Raw genomic sequence first — 6,731 nt, 5'->3', positions numbered from 1 at the left:
TCAGTGTGCTTTCCACCAGACACTGGGAGATTAATTCACCTTTCAGCAGGACAATAACCTAAAACACAAGGCCAAATCTACACTGGAGTTGCTTACCGAGAAGACAGTAAATGTTCCTGAGTGGCCGAGTTACAGTTTTGACTTAAATCTGCTTGAAAATCTATGGCAAGACTTGAAAATGGCTGTCTAGCAATGATCAACAACCAACGTGACAGATTTGAAGAATTTTTAAAAGAATAATGGGCAAATATTGTACAATCTAGGTTTGCAAAGCTCTGAAGACTTACCCATAAAGACTCACAGCTGTAATCACTGCCAAAGGTGACTCTAACAAGTATTGACTCAGGCGTGTGAATACTTACGTAAATTAGAAATTTCTGTATTTTATTTTCAATAAATTTGCAAAAAAATTGAAAAACATGTTTTCACTTTGTCATTATGGGGTATTGTGTATATAATGGGTGAGAAAAAAATCTGTTTAATCCATTTTGAATTCAGGCTGTAACACAAAAAATGGTGGAATAAGTCAAAGGGTATGAATCGTTTCTGAAGGCACTGTATAAGACACTATCAAGACCCATTACAAAACAAACATGTTCTGTAGTAGCTGATCAGTCGAGAGATAAATTATACACTGCTCAAAAAAATAAAGGGAACACTTAAACAACACAATGTAACTCCAAGTCAATCACACTTCTGTGAAATCAAACTGTCCACTTAGGAAGCAACACTGATTGACAATAAATTTCACATGCTGTTGTGCAAATGGAATAGACAAAAGGTGGAAATTATAGGCAATTAGCAAGACACCCCCAATAAAGGAGTGGTTCTGCAGGTGGTGACCACAGACCAATTCTCAGTTCCTATGCTTCCTGGCTGATGTTTTGGTCACTTTTGAATGCTGGCGGTGCTTTCACTCTAGTGGTAGCATGAGACGGAGTCTACAACCCACACAAGTGGCTCAGGTAGTGCAGCTCATCCAGGATGGCACATCAATGCGAGCTGTGGCAAGAAGGTTTGCTGTGTCTGTCAGCGTAGTGTTCAGAGCATGGAGGCGCTACCAGGAGACAGGCCAGTACATCAGGAGACGTGGAGGAGGCCGTAGGAGGGCAACAACCCAGCAGCAGGACCGCTACCTCCGCCTTTGTGCAAGGAGGAGCAGGTGGAGCACTGCCAGAGCCCTGCAAAATGACCTCCAGCAGGCCACAAATGTGCATGTGTCTGCTCAAACGGTCAGAAACAGACTCCATGAGGGTGGTATGAGGGCCTGACGTCCACAGGTGGGGGTTGTGCTTACAGCCCAACACCGTGCAGGACGTTTGGCATTTGCCAGAGAACACCAAGATTGGCAAATTCGCCACTGGCGCCCTGTGCTCTTCACAGATGAAAGCAGGTTCACACTGAGCACATGAGCACATGTGACAGACAGAGTCTGGAGACGCCGTGGAGAACGTTCTGCTGCCTGCAACATCCTCCAGCATGACCGGTTTGGCGGTGGGTCAGTCATGGTGCGGGGTGGCATTTCTTTGGGGGGCCGCACAGCCCTCCATGTGCTCGCCAGAGGTAGCCTGACTGCCATTAGGTACTGAGATGAGATCCTCAGACCCCTTGTGAGACCATATGCTGGTGCGGTTGGCCCTGGGTTCCTCCTAATGCAAGACAATGCTAGACCTCATGTGGCTGGAGTGTGTCAGGAGTTCCTGCAAGAGGAAGGCATTGATGCTATGGCCTGGCCCGCCCGTTCCCCAGACCTGAATCGAATTGAGCACATCTGGGACATCATGTCTCGCTCCATCCACCAACGCCACGTTGCACCACAGACTGTCCAGGAGTTGGCGGATGCTTTAGTCCAGGTCTGGGAGGAGATCCCTCAGGAGACCATCCGCCACCTCATCAGGAGCATGCCCAGGCGTTGTAGGGAGGTCATACAGGCACGTGGAGGCCACACACACTGAGCCTCATTTTGACTTGTTTTAAGGACATTACATCAAAGTTGGATCAGCCTGTAGTGTGGTTTTCCACTTTAATTTTGAGTGTGACTCCAAATCCAGACCTCCATGGGTTGATAAATTTGATTTCCATTGATAATTTTTGTGTGATTTTGTTGTCAGCACATTCAACTATGTAAAGAAAAAAGTATTTAATAAGAATATTTCCTTCATTCAGATCTAGGATGTGTTATTTTAGTGTTCCCTTTATTTTTTTGAGCAGTGTATGATATTCCCTCATTTCTTATCAGATACCCTTGTGAATTATTATTTTTTTGTATTGCTTACAGATTTTAACTTATGCATTTGAATAAATATAATTTGAATATCACAGCTTTGCTTTGACTTATAAACCCCCCCCCCCAAAAGAAATAGATAAAGTCTTGGTAAATTGCATTTGTTATCATTAATTGCTTGCTGTTGTATACCTTTTTGAAAGTGTTTTGGATGCCGTAGATGTCAGTCATGTACCCATGCTCTAATTTTGAGCTTGGTTCTTCTACTGTACCTACTATGGTACATAAAGGTGCAGACTGTCACAATCGTCTTGAGGTGAAAGAGTGGACCAAGGCGCAGCGTGATATGAATACATCTTCTTTTAATACACTGCTCAAAAAAATAAAGGGAACACTTAAACAACACAATGTAACTCCAAGTCAATCACACTTCTATGAAATCAAACTGTCCACTTAGGAAGCAACACTGATTGACAATAAATTTCACATGCTGTTGTGCAAATGGAATAGACAAAAGGTGGAAATTATAGGCAATTAGCAAGACACCCCCAAAAAAGGAGTGATTCTGCAGGTGGTGACCACAGACCACTTCTCAGTTCCTATGCTTCCTGGCTGATGTTTTGGTCACTTTTGAATGCTGGCGGTGCTCTCACTCTAGTGGTAGCATGAGACGGAGTTTACAACCCACACAAGTGGCTCAGGTAGTGCAGTTCATCCAGGATGGCACATCAATGCGAGCTGTGGCAAAAAGGTTTGCTGTGTCTGTCAGCGTAGTGTCCAGAGCATGGAGGCGCTACCAGGAGACAGGCCAGTACATCAGGAGACGTGGAGGAGGCCGTAGGAGGGCAACAACCCAGCAGCAGGACCGCTACCTCCGCCTTTGTGCCAGGAGGTGCACTGCCAGAGCCCTGCAAAATGACCTCCAGCAGGCCACAAATGTGCATGTGTCAGCATATGGTCTCACAAGGGGTCTGAGGATCTCATATCGGTACCTAATGGCAGTCAGGCTACCTCTGGCGAGCACATGGAGGGCTGTGCGGCCCCACAAAGAAATGCCACCCCACACCATGACTGACCCATCGCCAAACCGGTCATGCTGGAGGATGTTGCAGGCAGCAGAACGTTCTCCACGGTGTCTCCAGACTCTGTCACGTCTGTCACATGTGCTCATGTGCTCAGTGTGAACCTGCTTTCATCTGTGAAGAGCACAGGGCGCCAGTGGCGAATTTGCCAATCTTGGTGTTCTCTGGCAAATGCCAAACGTCCTGCACGGTGTTGGGCTGTAAGCACAACCCCCACCTGTGGACGTCGGGCCCTCATACCACCCTCATGGAGTCTGTTTCTGACCGTTTGAGCAGACACATGCACATTTGTGGCCTGCTGGAGGTCATTTTGCAGGGCTCTGGCAGTGCACCTCCTGGCACAAAGGCGGAGGTAGCGGTCCTGCTGCTGGGTTGTTGCCCTCCTACGGCCTCCTCCACGTCTCCTGATGTACTGGCCTGTCTCCTGGTAGCGCCTCCATGCTCTGGACACTACGCTGACAGACACAGCAAACCTTTTTGCCACAGCTCGCATTGATGTGCCATCCTGGATGAACTGCACTACCTGAGCCACTTGTGTGGGATGTAGACTCCGTCTCATGCTACCACTAGAGTGAGAGCACCGCCAGCATTCAAAAGTGACCAAAACATCAGCCAGGAAGCATAGGAACTGAGAAGTTGTCTGTGGTCACCACCTGCAGAATCACTCCTTTTTTGGGGGTGTCTTGCTAATTGCCTATAATTTCCACCTTTTGTCTATTCCATTTGCACAACAGCATGTGAAATTTATTGTCAATCAGTGTTGCTTCCTAATTGGACAGTTTGATTTCACAGAAGTGTGATTGACTTGGAGTTACATTGTGTTGTTTAAGTGTTCCCTTTATTTTTTTGAGCAGTGTATAACGAAGACTGAAGAACACTGACAAACTAATACAAAAACCGTGACGCTATACAAACTACGTGCACACATGCAACATAGACAATTACCCACAACCTACCTAATGCCTATGGCTGCCTTAAATATGGCTCCCAATCAGAGACAACGATAGACAGCTGTCTCTGATTGAGAACCATTCCAGGCAACCATAGACTTACCTAAACACCTACACTGAACACAACCCCATGAACTCTACAAAAACTCCCTAGATAATAAAACCACCCAAGACGAGACAAACACACACAAACATCCCCCATGTCACACCCTGACCTAACTAAAATAATACAGAAAACAAAGATAACTAAGGCCAGGGCGTGACACAGACATGCGGCACAGTTTTGATTGTTGTTGTTTAGATCCTGATTACAGATAACTTGGGTCAATTATTTCTAGGTAGTTCTTTGGAATCTTTTTTTTTAGTCTAGTGATCATTATGTATAAAAAAATAAAATAAAAAATAATAAAACATTGTATTATGAAGAGCAGTATACCTGGGCATGTTATACTGACACGTTATTCTTTACGATATATTCAAGACAGGTGTATCTTAGAGAATGTGAATTCAGTGAATCTGAAATATGTCATAGCACACAACTTTCAAAATGAGTCCTCAGATCTTTTATTGCCTTTAATGTAAAGAAGATCTAGCAGTTATAAAACGTAGACTTTAATAACAGTTGTGACCATTAAAGCCAGATGTAAAAGGGCAGCTCTGCTGAAGAGCAGTGGCCCATGTATGGTCTGTCATGCAAAATGAAGAGTCCTGTTTATTACATCCAGATGGGTAACAAATAGCTTCATATGAGTACAAGGTCTCCTTTGAACATTCATGTTATCTACAGGGGCTGTCTCAATTGTCACACTATTCCCTATAGCCTAGTGCACCAGGCACCTTATTACCTATTTAATGTGGGAATAGGGTGTCATTTGGGAAACATGCGGGGACTGGAGGAGAGTTTGAGAGAAGGGTTTGTCCTCGTCGAATAAAGAAATTTAATATAGTCCTGGAATATTGTTCCCTGTTTTGTTTCGGTACCATGATAACGCAGTGTGTAGGAAAGACAAAAAGGAAATGAACTTCAAGGGGATTTTTTGGGGGCATTTATTGTATTCAATCTCACATTCTGTACAAATCTTCAAAACATGTTATGTATTGACTTGTGGTTGTCTTATTATTATTACTGTGTTATTATGTCCCGTGTCCCGGTGCTCAAGGCCAAGTTAGGAAAATTAACAAGCTGTCAGTATCTCTTGAAATGTTGCACAACTGGACAGACCAGAGATTTTTTAATTGTTTTATTTTATTTTTTATTTAATCTTTATTTAACTAGCCAAGTCAGTTAAGAACAAATTAAGAACAAATTCTTATTTACAGTGACGGCCTACCAAAAGACAAAAGGCCTCCTGCGTGGACGGGGGATTAAAAAAATAAATAGATAAGATTACCTATTGAAACAGCCTTTGAATGCTTCGAATGGACTCGTGAGTAATATTGTCATGCTTTATATATTGAATTAAAGAAAGTTGGGACATTTAGTCAGTTCTTCTTAAAATTATTTTATGAAATAAATAAGTCTGAGGGGTCAGCATTATTTTTAGACTCTGAATATGTTTACTTTCATTTGATGTTCAACTCATTATTGTATAATTTCTGTTACATATATTGTAAAATGTGCATGTTATATATTGCATGTTATATAGGCTAAATGCAATATGTTGCATATATATGTTGCATAGTGCACCAGGAATAGGTGTAACGGAACTCTAATTCCTCCTCCTCCTCGGACGAGGAGAGGAGAGAGGGATCGGAAGACCAATGTGCAGCGAGGTATGATGACATAATAGATTTATTTAAAGACGAAGACGAACACGAAAAAAACACTTGGAAAATTACAAAACAAATAAACGAATGTAGACAGACCTGGACACGAATTTACATACAACGTGAAGAACCCACGAAACAGGTACAGACTACAAACCAACGCTACAGTCCCGTGTGGCACGAACATACATACATACAGACACGGAAGACAACCACCCACGACAAACAATGTGAAACAACCTCCCTATGTATGTCTCTCAATCAGAGGAAAACGAAAACACCTGCCTCTGATTGAGAGCCATACAAGGTCAATTAACCCTGACACTTAACAAGGAACAAACACAGAGAATGCCCACCCAGCTCACGTCCTGACCAACAAAACAAAGCTATACATTACATTTACATTTACATTTAAGTCATTTAGCAGACGCTCTTATCCAGAGCGACTTACAAATTGGTGCATTCACCTTATGACATCCAGTGGAACAGCCACTTTACAATAGTGCATCTAAATCTTTTAAGGGGGGGTCAGAAGGATTGCTTTATCCTATCCTAGGTATTCCTTGAAGAGGTGGGGTTTCAGGTGTCTCCGGAAGGTGGTGACTGACTCCGCTGTCCTGGCGTCGTGAGGGAGTTTGTTCCACCATTGGGGTGCCAGAGCAGCGAACAGTTTTGACTGGGCTGAGCGGGAACTGTACTTCCTCAGTG

The sequence above is a fragment of the Salvelinus namaycush genome, chromosome 28, assembly GCF_016432855.1.
Source record: "Salvelinus namaycush isolate Seneca chromosome 28, SaNama_1.0, whole genome shotgun sequence".
NCBI lineage: Eukaryota > Metazoa > Chordata > Actinopteri > Salmoniformes > Salmonidae > Salvelinus > Salvelinus namaycush.
The sequence above is the reverse complement of the archived record's forward strand: the minus strand, read 5'-3'. Positions refer to the sequence as shown.